The sequence below is a fragment of the Polypterus senegalus genome, chromosome 15, assembly GCF_016835505.1.
Source record: "Polypterus senegalus isolate Bchr_013 chromosome 15, ASM1683550v1, whole genome shotgun sequence".
In the NCBI taxonomy this organism is placed as follows: Eukaryota; Metazoa; Chordata; class Cladistia; order Polypteriformes; family Polypteridae; genus Polypterus; species Polypterus senegalus.
Window position 1 is genome coordinate 112119107 of NC_053168.1, and position 19325 is coordinate 112138431.

Genomic DNA, 19325 nt, shown 5'->3' on the forward strand with positions numbered 1-19325 from the left:
CTTAGAAATCCTAGCGTATCAAGAGCCAAAAGACATTTGCCAGTCATTTCAACATAATCCCTAAATACAAATTTCCTAGGTCAAAAAAGTCTTACTTTTATGAGTAATGTCTAATGATTTATTGCCTGAATGCTTTAGTAAACATGTACTTCCAGACAATTATTTTATGCTTACCAATTTTTTTGCACATGCTTTTAATGTTTCTGCATTGTAAAGCCATGAAGTCTTTTTGTACTATCCCTGTTGCTAAATTGTTCTTAAACAATACATGTGTCTTTTATTTTACCACTGAATGCAGTTAAAAAGAGAAATGTCCTTTCATGTGCTTCAACTTTAATATTTCATGAATGTAAATTCAGTAGCACATTTTTCTTTTTGAAATAATGATCATGCACAAAAGAAAGCTTGCTTCTAAAGAAAGGAAATGTTCCCATTTAAAATCTATTAGAAAGGTAAACTAGGATTTTAATTGCCACTGTAAATACTGTAATCAATTTCTTTAAAATAAAATTAGATCATATTAAATTCTAATGTGACCTACTAAGCATTAGAACTTTACAAAAGATTGAACTACAGTATACAAAAACCAGTGACCACTAAACATGATTAAGTTTGGCACTTAAAGCTTAACAAACAGCCAAAAGAATCACTTTAGATTTTAAGCCTGCAGCCATCAACAAACCGATTTTAAAAAACACAGATAATAATAAATCTAATACTGTCTCTTCATTTTGCCTCTATGTGTATTTTAACTGAGACAGCACAATTGGTTTCTTGTTTTTTTTCGGAAAATTGGTCCGGGTCATATAAAAGAATTAGGACTTCATCTAACCGTTTAACATTATTATAAGGCATATTAAGCATAAACAAGTCAACTAGACTAGATGAAAACTTTATTTAACTCTTATAATAGTAACGTTTACAGTAACTTACTTCAAAGAAAGAAAGCTTAAAACAAGATAAAAAGACCAAGTACACTGACTGCAGTCACAGTTCATTCTGCTGGTATTTTGCAATGCCTACTCAGTACAAACCTTCCATTCATCCTCTTCATTACTCCTTTTTATCCATCCATCCATCCTCTTCCGCTTATCCGGGGTCGGGTCGCAGGGGCAGCAGCTTAAGCAGAGAGGCCCAGACTTCCCTCTCCCCGACTACTTCTTCCAGATCTTCTGGGAGAATCCCAAGGCGTTCCCAGGCCAGCTGGAAGACATAGTTCGTCCAGCGTGTCCTTGGTCTTCCCCGGGGCCTCCTCCCTGTTGGACGTGCCCGGAACACCTCACCAGGGAGGCATCCAGGAGGCATCCTGATCAGATGCCTGAGCCACCTCATCTGACTCCTCTCGATGCGGAGGAGTAGTGGCTCTACTCTGAGCCCCTCCCGGATGACTGAGCTTCTCACCCTATCTTTAAGGGAAAGCCCAGACACCCTGCGGAGGAAACTCATCTTAGCCGCTTGTATTCGCGATCTCGTTCTTTCAGGTCACTACCTATAGCTCATGACCATAGGTGAGGGTAGGAACGTAGATCGACTGGTAAATTAAGAGCTTTGCCTTACGGCTCAGCTCTTTTTTCACCACGACAGACCGATGCAGAGCCCGCATCACTGCCTATGCTGCACTGATCTGCCTGTCGATCTCACGGTCCATTCTTCCCTCACTCGTGAACAAGACCCCGAGATACTTGAACTCCTCCACTTGGGGCAGGATCTCTCCCCCAACCCTGAGAGGGCACTCCACCCTTTTCCGGCTGAGGACCATGTTCTCGGATTTGGAGGTGCTGATTCTCATCCCAGCCGCTTCACACTCAGCTGCGAACTGCTTGAGAGAGAGCTCAAGATCACGGCCAGATGAAGCAAACAGGACAACATCATCTGCAAACAGCAGTGACTCAATCCTGAGTCCACCAAACCGGACCCCATCAACACCCTGGCTGCACCTAGAAATTCTGTCCATAAAAGTTATGAACAGAACTGGTGACAAAGGGCAGCCCTGGCGGAGTCCAACTCTCACTGGAAACGGGCTTGACTTACTTCCGGCAATGCGGACCAAGCTCTGACGCCGGTTGTACAGGGACCGAACAGCTCTTATCAGGGGGTCCGGTACCCCATACTCCCGGAGCACCCTCCACAGGATTCCCAGAGGGACACGGTCGAACGCCTTTTCCAATTCCACAAAACACATGTACAGTGGAACCTCGGTTCACGACCATAATTCGTTCCAGAACTTTGGTCGTAAACCGAAGCAGTTTCCCCCATAGGATTGTATGTAAATACAATTAATCCGTTCCAGACCGTACAAACTGTATGTAAATATGTAAAAATATGTAAAGATTAAGCACAAATATAGTTAATTACTATAGAATCCACAGTGTAATAGTAAACTAATGTAAAAACATTGAATAACACTGACACAAAACACCCAGGCTCCCTGATCAGCTACACGAGCTGGCTCGCTCGCGCTCTCTCTCTCTTTAGCACACACACCACCAAAGCCCCTCCCTACCTCAGCTACAGGAGCAGGCTGGCTCACGTGCTCTCTCTCTGTGTAGCGCGAGCGCACAAACACACACACACACCTATCCATCCCCCCAATCCCTTCCCTGTCAGCTGCCCACGCTCTCTAATCTCTCTGTAGCACGTGCTCGCGCAGCATTTTTTTTAAAATGACTTTTAAGCACAGCAGAAAAAAAATCCGAAGCGCTTGCAAAAACCAACTCACAAGCAAACATAAAAGTAAGATTGCAGGAGATCACGCTATTAAACCTAAAGCCTGATCACTGTAAACAATGTTTTTAAAATGAGTTTTAAGCACAGCAGAAAAAAAAAACATCGCACAAATCCGAACTTCATTTAAAAACCAACTCACAAGCAACCAAAAAAGTAACATTGCAACAAATCACATGATGAAGTCCTTCATGTAAACAATTTTTAATGAATTTTAAGCACAAGGAAAAAAGCGAACATTTGAAAAAGAGAAATGTAACATCGCACCTAATCGCGCTATGAAAAACTCCATCTGTAAACCTTTCATGAGTTTTAAGCACAAGGAAAAAAGCGAACATTTGAAAAATGAGAAAAATAACATTGCAACAAATCGCATTATGAACTAGAAAAAATACTTTTGAAAAATCCGTAATACAAAAACCACCAAGTACACTAACCTTGCATGAAACGAGTTCTGGCGTGAAGTGTTTTCCTTCAGGTGTTTTCTCTCTTGTGATTTCTTGGGTTTCTGGTGCTTTTAGCTGTTTAGCTGGTGGGAGTGAAAGACTCATGCAGCCATTCCAAAAAGAACGTTCTTGTGACCCTCCACATTACTGGCAGTCTGGCTTTGTTTACATTATGCTGCTTGAAAGCACGAGGGTTCTCCGATTGGTAAATGAGTAAACTGGTAAACAGTTTTTCCACCTTTTGTAATTTCTTTCTTTACTTCGATTTCAATTTTCTTCAAAACTCTCTTCTGACCACTCTCCACTTGCTTAGAAGCCATAGTTAACTGCAAAAGCACACGAAATACTGTAGAGCACAAAGAGAGTGCACGTCTTATTGAAAACAATGCACAAGGAGCGTCTTTGCTTAAATGAAAAAGCATGGCAGCTCTCTCTCTCTCAGGCTGCCTGTGGGGGGAGGGGATGGTTTCGCTTGCACTACAGCCTACAGATAGGCAGGAAAACACCTGCAGCAATCTCCTCCTCCCCCTTCCCAGCAGGCACGTGCTCGTGCTCGCTCGCTTCTCTCTCTCTCTCTTTCAGCTCAGCTTGCAGGTAGGCAAGGGAACCTGGCTTGTTCGTATACCGAGTGTGTGGTTGTGAATCGAGGCAAAAGTTTGGCGATCTTTTTGGTCGTGAACCGAGTTGTACGTGAACCGGGACGTTCATGAACCGAGGTTCCACTGTAGACTGGTTTGGCAAACTCCCATGCACCCTCCAGGATTCTGCTAAGGGTGTAAAGCTGGTCTACTGTTCTGCGACCAGGACGAAAACCACACTGTTCCTCCTGAATCCGAGGTTCGACTATCTGACGGACCCTCCTCTCCAGAACCCCCGAATAGACTTTTCCAGGGAGGCTGAGGAGTGTGATCCCTCTGTAGTTGGAACACACCCTCCGGGCCCCTTTTTAAAGAGGGGGACCACCACCCCAGTCTGCCAATACAGAGGCACTGTCCCCGATGTCCATTCGATGTTGTATTACTCCTTTTCATCCAGTTCTATAATTTACAAACTATATTTTGCTACATTCTGTCTCTCTCTTACTCTCACTATCTATTTCACTCTACTTAACTGTCAATTCTTTGCATTTTGTGGACAAATGGGAACAGTTAACCTTAGTTAAATTGAGGAATTACACAAAACAAATGAAAATCTTGCTAGTGTAGTTTTCATGAGGCATAATGTAACAGGTGTTCATGCCTGGCCATATTTAATGTAATGGAAAAATCATTTCCGTAAGCCCATAACAAATTTAATATTACAGAAAAGAAGTACTTTTCTAACTCGTTTATATTTCATATTACAAAATGTATTAATACTTCATTATTACATAGCTCTATTAAATAAAAAATCAACCATAAAAACATCATATGTGCCTCTTATCTCTCTCATTACTTTGTTAAAAGTTTTCTTTGCATTCCAAAAATGAGCTGGGGGAGACTATGTCAAACATCCTCAATATACATTTGAAATAAAGACAAATAAATAAGTCCTATCAGTGTCCATTTGCAGTTTCCAACATAGTATTTGCTCATCATAAAAAGTCAAACTAAGGAAAAAAAAAATCTGCAAATAAAAAAAATAAATATCCCCCTCATCCAAACAGGTTCAAAATAAATCAAAGAAAAAACCTTGAAAATGAATGAATGGGGCTATAGTTAACTTAACAGTGAGAAAAATGAATACACTATTATAAATTCCTACTCTTCTAATACATGTTATTGTCAAAAGAACACCTTTACGTCAGATGTGCTGAATAAATAGCAATGGAACTATAAACAGAATCACTGGAGATGGGGGTAAACACATAATTTGTCATCCCATGTGGAAGTTAACTATATAAGCACTAAAATGAAAGAAAAAAACGGTCACTTATCAGTAAAGTGTCTCAAATGAATACAGTGAAATATATAAACAAATATAAATAAAAAATAGCACACTGATGGGGGGGAAAAGATGAGTTTTTGTTCCCATTTGTTCCACTTAACACTAGAATCCCTAAAGCTTACGATTTTTTCCGTCGTCCCTGACCACCTTTTCCATACATACCCCAAGACGCTTGTAGCTTGTTAACACCATACTAAAAGCTCGCCTTTGTTTTGCAAATATGTGGTTTCGCAGAATGCAGCATGCTACACCCCAAACCTCCTATTCAGTCAGATGAAGGCATCATCCTGTATCAGTCCTCAAAGCTGAAATCTCTGTTGAAGTGTTTATCTGGTGATTCGTTTAAAAGGAATTATGTAGGTAATGAAGTGATTTTAAATGCAAACATTTCATGTGTGTTCTGTGTCTACAACAATCTGTGTAAATATAGAATGACAGAGGAAATGCAAATCAAGAAATGCTGAACACTTGGCTAAAACAGAAAATGTTTTCATATTTTATAGTAATGACAAAGTAATTTTGACATGAAGTATAGGATGTGTGAAGTCCAAATATCCAAGAAACACTTTCACAAAAGGTGTAACAAAACAAGTATGCTGTTATTCAAGAATAAAACCGAACAAAAACAAATTGCTCAGCTGACATGTTGCTTAAGCCCAACTATATGTTAGCATGTTTCATTTACAACCAGCTGTCACAGTGGTAACGCTGCTCCACCACGGATGTACACAAATGGTGCATTGGATAAGCTACCGTTTAGCAATGGTGAGGTAACAGGTTCAAATCTTGCGTTGTCTCTATATTTAGCGCTTTGAGTAATGAGCTGCAATTATTATTATTACCATCATAATAAAACAAAAACATACATTTGATGTGAGTCTGTAACATCCTGTGTAAATTTATGGTTCTTGTAAAAGATGTTACTTCTCCTCAATATGTCACTTAAATGATTTTTTATATTCAGTTTTATTCTTGGATTCTTGAAAAAAAATTAATTTGAACAATTTTTTATTTAGCTTTATTCTTGAATAAAACTTATTTGAACAATTTTTTTAATTCAGTTTTATTCTTGGATTCTTGAATGAAAAAATAATTCTAATGACATGTTGATGTGTATTGTCCATGTGCGAGGAAAAGTAACATCCACCATTGACACTGTGGTGTCTGTATCCTCCACAAGACACCAAGAAGAAATGATTGAGATGTATTTGTGTGTCTGCTTTTATCCCTTCAGTGCTAACTTTAACAAGTACCATAAATTTACATTGGCTGTTACAGACTCAAATGAAATGTATGTTTTTATTGTCTTATACTAACAAAAATAGTAGCTCACTAGTCAAAATGGTAAAACCAAGGAGGACCCAGGATCGAACCCGCAACCTTTTGCTTATGAGACAATAGTCCTTACCTCTGCACCAGCCAAGCGGACGTGTCTACTTTGCATCCATTAATAGTTGGGCTTAAGTTTTTACACATTACCATTAACGTAAATTGAACAATTTCTATTTCTTTGGTTATATTGTTGAATAAAAGTGCATTTGTTTTGTTATATCATTTGTAAAAGTGTTTATATGATATTTGGACTTCAGTCTTCACACATTATACACTTCACATCAACATTTTGTCAATTACTACTATAACTTGAAAAAAGCTATTTTCTTTATGTGTTCAACATTTCTTGCCTCGTATTTCCTGTCATCCTACATTTACACAGATCGTTGTAGACAGAGAATACACATGAAATATATGTATTCCAAATAATATATTATTTACCCTATACAATTCCATACACCTTACTCCCAAATAAAGAGACTTGAGCTATGAGAATTTTGTGTCTGACTTGACTTCAGCTGCCTCGGTGGAGGAGTGAGCAGGCTGTCTGCTGCCAGTGCTGATTGACACATTTGCAAAACAAAGATGCTGATGATGAGGTGCAAGGGAATTTAAGGTGACCCAGAATTATGAATATTTTCAGAGACTTGAGGGGTTCTATTGTTAATGCACTTGTGATATAAGCACGCATACAAATTTTTGGGAATGTGTCATTTTCCCATATTGATAAAGTACTACTCCTCTTTATTGATCTACAATATGAATGTTTATTATGTATGCACAACACCTATTTCATCTTTACTTCTCTTTGGACAAAGATGTATCATTTTACTTCTGCAAAATAATATGGTCACCAAGCGTATTTAAATCACAGAAGTAACAGTTAAAGACAGTATATTAATTAAAGAACAGCTGACTTAATCGACTAATTTAATTGAAGGTTATTGAACTACTGTCTGACACTGAGACCCACTCAGCCTCCTTGGGCTGTTTGTTTGAAATCTTATGGAGGAATGCTGTTTTCTGCTATGCAAGCACAAGGATGGATGATCATTCCTTTCCTTGATTAACTGAGGCTAATAACTAATTGATGTTTACAACAATACATCGCAGCACTGTAGTAAAATTACTGAATTCACAAAGACTTCTCTGTCCATGACACAGTTTTCCTGCTTTAAGTTTGTTTAAAAAACAGCAAAAAATTTCATCCAAACTGCAGTTTTGCTGAAAAAGGTAAACATCTTAAGGATTTAGAGGAGAGAAATCTATTTAAGAAAGTATTTCAAGAATATAAGCAATGTAGATACACACTTTTGTGTGACTACTTCAAATACAATTTATAAAAAACAATGTAGAATAAAACCACAATGTTCTCTCCTCCTGGTTATTTCAGTGATTGAGCTAATTAAACAAATGTTACATAACACTCAGCTTTATAAATTTAACGTCTCTGTGTTTTATAGATTAGTTTATTTCAATTATGTAAGGGACAGGTGAAAACAGAAATTCTGCCTGTGATTCATAGTAATCTGAGGAGATACAAATCTTGATTTTTTTTTTTTTTATAACCTCAAAAGCCTCAAATCCCTGGTCTTTCTTTTTAAGAGAAACCTGTCGTCTGCAAGGTCCTTTAGTGAGACAAAAACACTTTGTACAGGGGCAAATTATGTGGGTTTTATTTATTTTTCTCAAAAATAATAAAATTACTCTTTAAACACTTAGCCTGTCACAATCACTACTTGTCTCTCCGGGCACTGTGGAAAAAGGTACTTTTTTATTTCAAGCAAAATTTATGTATTGAATTTTGAACACTTGAAATTATCAGCACCCCTGGAATTTTCCCAGAAAATGCACCATTTCTCCCAGAAAATTGTTGCAATTACAAATGTTTTGGTATACACATGTTTATTTCCTTTATGTGCATTGGAACAACACAAAAAAACAGAGAAAAAAAGCCAAATCTGACATTTCACACAAAACTCAAAAACTGGGCTGGATAAAATGATTGGTACCCTCAACTTAATATTTGGTTGCACGCCCTTTGGAAAAAATAACTGAAATCAAGCGCTTCCTATAACCATCAACAAGCTTGTTACACCTCTCAGCTGGAATTTCCAACCACTCTTCTTTTGCAAACTGCTCAAGGTCTCTCAGATTTGAAGGGCGCTTTCTCCCAACAGCAATTTTAAAATCTCTCCATAAGTGTTCAATCGGATTTAGATCCGGACTCATTGCTGGCCACTTCAGAACTCCCCAGTGATTTGTCTTCAACCATTTCTGAGTGCTTTTAGAGGTATGTTTGGGGTCATTGTCCTGCTGGCACACCCATGACTTCTGACGCAGACCCAGCTTTCTGACACTGGGCCCTATATTGCGCCCCAATATCTTTTGCTAGTCTTCAAATTTCATGATGCCTTGCACACAGTCAAGGCATCCAGTGCCAGAGGCAGCAAAACATTCCCAAAACATCTTAGAACCTCCATCATATTTGACTGTAGGTACTGTGTTCTTTTCTTCGTAGGCCTCATTCCGTTTTCTGTAAACAGTAGAATGATGAACTTTACTAAAAAGCTCTACCTTGGTCTCATCTGTCCACAAGACGTTCACCCAGAAGGATTTTGGCTTCCTCAGGTACATTTTGGCAAACTCCAGTCTGGCTTTTTTATGTTTCTGTGTCAGCAGTGGGGTCCTCCTGGCTCTCCTGCCATAGAGTTTCATTTCGTTCAGATGTTGACGGATAGTTCGAGCTGACACCGTTGCACCCTGAGTCTGCAGAACAGCTTGAATATGTTTTGAAGTTGATTGTGGCTGTTTATTCACCATTTGAACTATCCTTCGTTGTAGTCTTTTATCAATTTTTCTCTTCCGTCCACGTCCAGGGAGATTAGCTACAGTGCCACGTGTTGTGAACTTCTTGATTATGCTGCTCACAGCGGACAAAGGGACATGATGATCTCTGGAGATGGACTTGTAACCTTGAGATTGTTGATATTTTTCCACAATTTTTGTTCTCAAGTCCTCAGACAATTCTCTGCTCTTCTTTCTGTTCTCCATGCTTAGTGTGGCACACTCAGACACACAACAGAAAGGTTGAGTCAACTTTTCTCCATTTTAACTGGCTTCAGGTGTGATTGCTATATTGCCAGCACCTGTTTCATGCCACAAGTGAGTTCAAACGAGCATCATATTGCTTGAAATAAAACGATTTACCCACAATTTTGAAAAGGTGCCAATAATTTTGTCCAGCCCATTTTTGAAGTTCTGTGTGATATGATGTCAGATTTTGCTTTTTTTCTCTGTTTTTTGTGTTGTTCCAATGCACATAAATGAAATAAACATGCGTATACCAAAACATTTGTAATTGCAACAATTTTCTGGGAGAAATGGTGCATTTTCTGGAAAAATTCCAGGGGTGCCGATAATTTTAGCCATGACTGTACAGTACTTGAATTAAAATGACTGGTTGGTTATTTTAGTATGAAAACTTTAACAAGAAGTGCATATTTGTGAGTTAAACTATGTTACCTGGTCCAAAGTTCTAGTCTTCATCAAAATATATTTGAGTCTATTTTGTAGACAAGTTAACATAGTCATCAATGATGTTCAATACCACAATGTGGCATTGCTGGAGAGATGCTCATGGATTATGAGCAATTAGCTGAAGTACCTACATGGGATGATGCAGAAATTGTATGGAAGTGTTTTAGCTTGGGTTAGTTTTGTTGTCTCAGAGATTGCTACACCCTTTTGGAGGTTGGTGCCCATGTATATATGAAAATCGAAGGGGGGTATGGGTCTCCATGAAGCATCAGCCCACAAGACCAAAGAAGCACCACCACACTGCCACTTTCTTTATCTCACTGCAAAGGTTATGTAAAATAAAACACCACAAGGACTAGCTCCTGACCAGGATTTGTGGGTTAGGAAAACAAATGGTGAATGAAAAATATTGTAATGTTGGTGACATGTTGCATCTTCCTATTAATACAACTGTTTTAACAGTAACACATAACCAGAGAAACACTTAGTTAACAGGACAAGAAAAACAGCATACTTCATGGGTAAATATGAATACACAAAGATTTAATTTGTGTCATTTGTAAAGTTTTTGAAAGTAAACGAATGGTCAATAGTATAGCCCATAATTGAAAGTACATGTCATATATTTGAATGGTACCTTAAAGAATGTAATGTTGTTTTTCAGTTATAAATTAATGGAGTATAGGTAACAACAGCCCAAGTAATGTTCTAATTCTGAATTTGTACCACCGTTTAAGAGAGGGTGTCAGAGGAGCAATCGCATCTCCTTGGGCTGCATTCAGCCCCCCTTTTCACAACGTGAGCAGAGTAATTTTTTTTTTTTAAATACACAGCATAGCGTTTTTGCCAATCTATTTTTAAAAGAATAGGAAAAAACTGAAATCCTCTGTAAAGAGAAGATGCATAGCAGCTCTGCAGGACGCCATCACTGTGACCTTTTTTTAAGATATTCTTTGCAGATTTACAGCCAAGCACTTTGATATGTCATTAAAAAGAAGACCCTAAAACAACAGTTCATAATTAAATGTCTCCAGATAATACCGTTTTAGATCATGGCATACAAGTGGTTGCTAAGGTTGTCACATTGCTATGCACAATGGCAATTAGCTGCAGTGCCCCATGGCACTGGAGTATAATCCATGTGCATGCAAGATTAATCGCTTTGAGTCTATATGCTTTTCAAATTAAGAAAATTATTACGAGTTGAATAAAGAAATGATGAATTATATTAAATAATGTTTTATCTGTAGTATTAAAGGTCAATTTATTTTATGATTTGTAAATCTACAATATACCATCTGCCCATTTGTCAGTAATACTTTACACCCAATGGCAACAGCCAGAGGGCACATTTAAATTCAAACTATGTATGACCATAATCTAATCAAGGCTACTTACAGGTTATACAAATAAGAAATGATAAAGACAGATGCTGAGGGCAAATGATTTGACTTTATACAATGTAAGGCAGATTCAGTGTTCACACTCATTTATCCAATCACCCTTCTTGGAAGAAAGGCACCCTATAATGTATGTTTTAAAAGACTTAAATAAGTAAATGGAACATACAGGTTAAATTAATGCTTGCAGTAAGAATTTCTTTTGTAAGAAATCACAACCATATTTTGTATTCAATGGTGCAATAACTAGCTTCCTAACATATATATATTCTGCTTCTGCTTTGAACACTCTGTGACAGATGGGGCCAGACATTTTCATAGCGTGCACTTTGTGATTGCTATCTTCACTAAGCATAGTCCCCAGAGAAACAAGGAGATTTCCCACCAGAGTAGCTCACAGTGTCAGTACCACATGATGCCAACCTCAAATCATCATTGCATCACTACCTTTGCTGTGGTTGTTTGTTGCTATCACATGTAATGCCCAGTGGGATTACCCGGGTCCCCCCATTAATACTTCACTAACAAAAAGGAATTCCCAGCCACCAAAAAGTTACTGGGTAAAGGAACACCCTAACTCTCAGGGAATAAAAAAGTCCTAAATTGCACTGAATATGCACAAGATAATATAGTAATATGACTCTGCTCAAGGATATAATTAACAGAAATGTCTGAATCACCTTAATTTATCTAGATCTGTCATAGGTTCTCAACACACCTCTACAACATGTTCTACAGGGTGGGCCATTTATATGGATACACCTTAATAAAATGGGAATGGTTGGTGATATTAACTTCCTGTTTGTGGCACATTAGTATATGTGAGGGGGGAAACTTTTCAAGATGGGTGGTGACCATGGTGGCCATTTTAAAGTCGGCCATTTTGGATCCAAGTTTTGTTTTTTCAATAGGAACAGGATCATTTGACACATCAAACTTATTGGGAATTTAACAAGAAAAACAATGGTGTGCTTGGTTTTAACGCAACTTTATTCTTTCATGAGTTATTTACAAGTTTCTCTTTGTGTACAGCCATTGACATTTCGCAGAGGTTAACATGTGAGGAGCGGATAGAAATTGTGTTGATGTCTGGTGAATGCAGTAACCGGGTCATTGCAGCAGATTTCAATGCAAGACACCCTACGAGACCACCCATCTCCCATGCTACAGTTAGCAAAAAAAAGTTTTGTGAAACTGGTTCAGTGTTGGATTTGCCAAAATGTGGACGCATGAAAACTGTCACTAATGAAGAAACATCAGTGGCTGTCCTAGCTTCATTCAGCAAAAGCCCTCAGCGAAGTACTCGCTGCATGTCACTGGAGAGTGGCATTAGTCGAACATCCCTTCGGCGGATATTGGCTACTCACAAATGGCACCCTTACAAACTCCAGCTACTGCAGCATCTCAACGAGGATGACCCAGATCGGCGCACTGAATTTGCAGAATGAGCAAAACAAAAATTGGAACAGGACCCTCAGTTTACGCAGAAGATTTTGTTCAGTGATGAGGCAAACTTTTATGTGAATGGTGAAGTTAACAAACAAAACCACCGCTATTGGTCTGACACTAACCCACATTGGATAGATCGCTCCAAGACTTTTGGAACAAAAAAATTGATGGTATGGTGTGGTATATGGGGTACAAAGATAGTGGGGCCATTCTTCATGAATGGAAACCTCAAGGCCACTGGATATGCGAAATTGCTACACAATGATGCGTTTCCCTCTTTATGCACTGAAGCTGGCACGTTCCCCGAGTTTTTCTAGCAAGATGGTGCACCACCACATTATGGGTGTCAGGTCCAAGCATTCCTAGATGAACAGTTTCCTGGAAAGTGGATTGGTGGTCGTCGTCGTGGGCCATTTGAATGGCCCCCAAGGTCTCCTGATCTGATCCCCTTAGACTTTTATCTTTGGGGTCATCTGAAGGCAATTGTCTATGCTGTGAAGATATGAGATGTGCAGCACCTGAAACTACGGATACTGGAAGCCTGTGCTAGCATTTCTCCTGCGGTGTTGCTATCATTGTGTGAAGAGTGGGAGAAGTGGGTTGCATTGACAATCCAACACAATGGGCAGCACATTGAACACATTTATTTTATAAGTGGTCAGAAACTTGTAAATAACTCATGAAAGAATAAAGTTGCGTTAAAACCAAGCACACCATTGTTTTTCTTGTGAAATTCCCAATAAGTTTGATGCGTCAAATGACCCTGTTCCTATTGAAAAAACAAAAGTTGGATCCAAAATGGCCGACTTCAAAATGGCCACCATGGTCACCACCCATCTTGAAAATTTTTTCCCCCTCACATATACTAATGTACCACAAACAGGAAGTTAATATCACCAACCATTCCCATTTTATTAAGGTGTATCCATATAAATGGCCCACCCTGTACTTTAAAATTCTAAGTGAACTATGTAATATAACATTTTTGCTATCATTTGTCTTTATTTTAATATTCTTGTGTGATCAAATATTTTTTTAAACACAACCAGAGTAATATTAACTTTGAGATTGATGGCATCTAATGAAAAAGTGTGAAAAATGTCCTTTTACCAGAAGATGAGATTAATTTAGCAAACAGTTAAAAAGCAGACCAGTGCAGAGTTATTTAAATTAAAATTAAGCTCTCTAGTGACCAATACTTAACTAACATGAATCGGTTATCTGCACAAAAGAAATTATGAAATTGTTTTCTGTCACTTCCAAAACCTATGGTGTGGTTAAACAATTGTAAAGATTTTTAATGATGAGAAAACACACGGAATATTTCACCCTCATAATGGCTTCTTTCACTTTCGCTGGCACAGCTCATGTCCTCATGTTGAACAATGTCAGCTATAGACTCCAAAGCATAGATGCAAGCCCAGATATCTTATGCATGTGCCTGATAATCACAAACACCTGTGACACTAATTGTCCAAAACATTATTTTGCCCTGAAATTGGGGGGACCATGTAGAAAAGGTGTTTTAGTTTGTATACGGTGCAAAAGAAATGTATGTGAATACTCTTAAATTAAAGTCTGCAATGAGCACATTAACTGCATCTGAAATACCTAATTTTTTACTTTCAACTGTCAAGCAGAGGCAAGATCCTAATGAGATGGATGGATAGATACTTTATTAATCCCAAGGGGAAATTCACATAATCCAGCAGCAGCAGACCAATACCAAAAAAAAAACAATATTAAATTACAGATTAATTAAAATGCAGGTAAAAACAGACAATAACTTTGAATAATGTTAACGTTTGCCCAAACCCAGACCCCCGGGTGGAATTGAAGAGTCGCATAGTGTGGGAGAGGAACGATCTCCTCAGTCTGTCAATGGAGCAAGACAGTGACAAAAGTCTGTCACTGAACCTACTCCTCTACCTGGAGATGACACTGTTCAGTGGATGCAGTGAATTCTCCATGATTGACAGGAGTTTGCTTAGCGCCCATCGCTCTGCCACGGATGTCAACCTGTCCAGCTCCGTGCCTACAATAAAGCCTGCCTTCCTCACCTGTTTGTCCAGGCGTGAGACATCCTTCTTCTTTATACTGCCTCCCCAGCACACCACCACGTAGAAGAGGGCACTCACCACAAACGTCTGGCAGAACATCTGCAGCATCTTATTGCAGATGTTGAAGGACGTGAACCTTCTAAGGAAGTATAGTCGGCTCTAACCTTTCTTTCACAGAGCATCAGTATTGGCAGTCCAGTCCAATTTATCATCCAGCTGCACTCCCAGGTATTTATAGGTCTGTACCTTCTGCACACAGTCTCCTCTGATGATCACGGGGTCCATGAGGGGCCTGGACCTCCTAAAATACTCCACTAGTTCCTTGGTCTTGCTGTTGTTCAGGTGTAAGTGGTTTGAATCACACCATTTAACAAAGTCCTTGATTAGCTTCCTATACTCCTCCTCCTGCCCACTCCTGATGCAGCCCACAATAGCAGTGTCATCAGCGAACTTTTGCACGTGGCAGGACTCCGAGTTGTATTGGAAGTCTGATGAACAGGACCTGTGGGAGACCTTCCAAGTAAAGACCCTGCAGGTTGCTGAGGGTTGTGTTGGTGTTACCAGTGTGCCCAGAAGGAGGTGTTTCATCTTGAAGAGCACCCATGATATTATCAAGAAGAGTTGCAGCACATGGCATGATGGCAACTCCGGTTTATACCAGGAACTGAGGATGGACGGCTGCAAAGGCTTCGAGAGCAGATAAGGAGGCATTTGTTAGAGGAATCTGTGAGTAGGTGACACACCATCTATGGTCTAGTGATCCATATTCTGCTTATAGAGGAAATGAAGCATTACACACATCCAAATCTGTTCCTCAGAGAGTCTCAGTCAGGGCAGGTGATGGAATGGTCATTACGGATGATGCTGCAATTGTGACCCCACTGGGCTGGCTACTTAGAGCAACTGTTTAAAGCTGATCCTCTGGCTAGGACATTGAACATCTCTGGGTCCACAGTCCTTGAGGCAAATTTTCCAATTAAGCTGTGGACCACCCAGACTCACTGAGATTGCACAGGTGGTGAACCAGCTGAAGGTAGGGAAGGCTGCAAAGACCTGTGGTATCCACAGAGAACCTCTCCAGGCTGGTGGTAAGGCTGTCTTCTGGTCATAGCAAACAATCTTTGCTTCCATTTGGGAAACGGGCATCATCCCAACTGACTGGAAAACGGGACTTGCCGTCCCTATCTGGAAAGGGAAGGGTGATCACCTGGATTGCAGCAACTACAGGGGGATAACATTGCCTTCTGTGCCAGGTAAGTTCCTTGCTATGGTCATCCTCAATAGGATCTGTGATCACTTGCTCGCGAACCAGCAACGGGAGGAGTCTAGTTTTATGCACAAGAGGTCTACCATTGACAGTTTCCTGGTACTGAGGGTTCTCATTGAGCACAAACGTGAATATCAGCAGAGGTTCTTTGCAGCCTTTGTCAATTTTCATAAACAGTTTGACTCCATTGATCAAGCTGCCCTGTGGGGCATCCTTAGATGTCCCACGACCATCCCCCAAAATGTTGCTGGATATCATGATACACCTGTACACTGGTACTGTAAGTGCTCTACGGACTGGAGGCAGAACCTCTGCGTTTTTCCCAGTTGAATCTGGGGTTCGTCTGGGGTGTGTTCTTACTCCTACTCTGTTCAATGCTTGCATAGAGTGAGTTTTGGGCAGGATCGTCGGGTCCAGCGGCTGTGGGGCATCTGCTAGTGAAGAAAGATTCACTAATTTTGACGGTGCTCTGATCTGTGCAGACTCAATGGAAGCCCTAATCGGAGCTCACAAGATACTGAGCGAGGAGTGTGAATATCTGGGCATGCGAGTGTTCTGGATAAAAACCAAGATCCAGGCCTTTAATAACATCTTGGGTACAGCCATCAGAGATGTGTGTCTGCGGAGAGAGTGTCGACCCTGTTGAGAGGTTTACTTACCTCGGCAGCAACATTCATGTCTCTAGTGACTCTTCCTATGAAGTCAGTAGATGAACTAGGAGAGCATGGGGTGTCGTGAGGTCAATGGAAAGGGGTGTGCGGCGTTCCCGATATCTCTGCAAAAGGTCGAAGGTCCAAGTCTTTAGAGTCATGTTGCTTTCTGTTTTGCTATATGGTTGTGAGACATGGACGTTATTCAGTAACCTGAGACGAAGACTGGACTCCTTTGGAGAATCCTTAGGTAGCACTGGTTTGACTTGTGTCGAACGAGCGGTTGCTCACAGAGTCCTGAATGAGGTACATTAGTTGCATTGTGAGGGAGCGTTTATGCGTTTTGCATAAAAATTCATTGTTCTGTCAAAATGTATTTTTTTCACTTAAAAGCGGAAAATATATTAACACAAAATTATATGGGTTATTATTAACTCACATCAATGTTTCAATTGACTTGGTCCCATCACACTTATTTTCAAGAGCTTTGAATACAAATATCACGCCAATGACATACACTCTAGGGAGCTCTCCAAATAAAAACTGTGAGAATCCTTGACATTATGGCATTATGAGACCTGTGTTACAGGGAAGGTTAAAACATGCTTATAATGAGATTTTTCTCTTCAACATTTCAGGGCAGAGAATAATTTGATTTTAATTTACTATTTTTAAAATTTGTGTGTTTCATCTCTGTATAGTTCTTTACAAGAACATCAGCTGTGAGATAAACTTATTTCATGCTTTTAAAACTGTCTAAACCATACCAAAATGTGAGATTTACAAAGAAACTAAGACAGACAGGAATCCATCTGAACACTTATTATACTGACATTTTTTTGTCAACACTATAATTGTCACAGTTAAGACTAAAGATGTTTCTTTTGTGTTGTCAATTTTTGCTAAACAAATACGCTAAGTTACCAAGACTGTAAGTTACTTACTAGTTTTCATGAAAGCATTACTCAGTCAATTACATATATACCGTGTGTGTTATATATATATATATATATATATATATATATATATACATACACACACACATACATATATATATACACATACATATATACACACATCCAAGGGCTGGGGAGAGAGAAGCACTTGACAGTGCTCCAACTACATGAATTTTATTTTAATCACTATGTATTTTTTTTTAGAATTTGATGAGTTCTACAAAAACATTAAAGGTGCTTCTAAATCTACAGTCAAACTCTAACTGTAACTGTGTCCACCTTATTCCTAAAGTACATATAAAACAAACAGTGCATATGAGAGAAAGTGCTGGCATTTTGACCAATCAAAGCATGGGAAGAGGAATCTACTTATTGAAAATATGGCTATTTTGAATGTAGTGAGTGGACCAAGTTTGAAGAAGCATGTGCTCAGATACACATTATAAGAAGTTGTACAGCATTTGGCAAAGATGCCACAATGCCAGCTGGATCTGTGGCTTAACAAAAATTTTAAAAGATCTAGTAAATGTGAAAAACAAAGTATGTCAACTTGGAACTAAAACTGAATAGAAAGGATTATAGAAATAGGTGAAACACAAAATGAGTGAAGTTGTAGTATAATTATGGGACTGAGAATGAACGGTGGGCACCAACAAGGGTTCTTTATATGGCATTAAAATGGTTACCAGCATTCATCGTAGCATAATAATCTAGTAAAACTGTTACAGTTTAAAACTATCAATTGACTCAGAAACTCAATGTATTCTATTTAATGTTTAAGACAGAGGATTTTGCTTCTGAAATTATTCAGCAAAATACTATTTACAGGCTGCAGCTAGAAGACACCTCTCTCTCAATCAATATGATGTCAAAAAGGTTTTCAACAAAATAAAACAAAACTAGACAGAATAAGTGGATACCTGCTTCAGTCTTGTGAAGAAAATCTCTAAAAATTTCAGAGGTCTCCAAATATAAAACAGATTTCTAAACTTTGAAAACAAGCCAATTTGTACCAGTAGCCAAAACTAAAAATTTGAAAACATTCAGGGGGTTGGGGGATTTGGGCCCTTAACTTCTCAGGTCATAAAAACCTTTCAGAAGTAAATCAAAAAAGCTGGCAAACAGAACCATGGCCTACTTGAGCCATTATCAAACTGTTTTCAGATCAAGAAGTGGATGTTGAGGATGGCTCCACTACATTTCTGCACCTGTTATACAGTATGAATATTTGGAAAGGTCAAAAACCCCATACAAGACAGTTATATTTATTGATGTTTCATTTGCTTCTAATACTTTTTATATACAATACCTTTAATCTGCTTTTAATGTTTTTTTTAATATAATGCCTCACTATGACTGTTCTTTTAATCTTTAGACAAGTTTTGTGGTTTTTTTTTTTAGTAATTCTGAGATACAATATATTTGAGGGTCATTGTTATTATTTGTTACAGTATTTATTTATTGTGCTCATGAAAAAAGCTAAACATTCCCCTTGAGACAAATACAGATTAATCAACCTAGCTATTTATCCATCCATCCATATTTCATCCTTACATTTTAGCTGAGATGCTAATT

At 38.9% G+C, this 19325-nt stretch overlaps 1 protein-coding gene across 2 annotated transcripts in view; it reads right to left on the minus strand.

Moving 5' to 3' along the window:
• Positions 1-19325, minus strand: part of galnt1 (UDP-N-acetyl-alpha-D-galactosamine:polypeptide N-acetylgalactosaminyltransferase 1) — a 507921-nt gene that overhangs the window by 211797 nt on the left and 276799 nt on the right. The gene's annotated exons all lie outside the window — the stretch shown is intronic.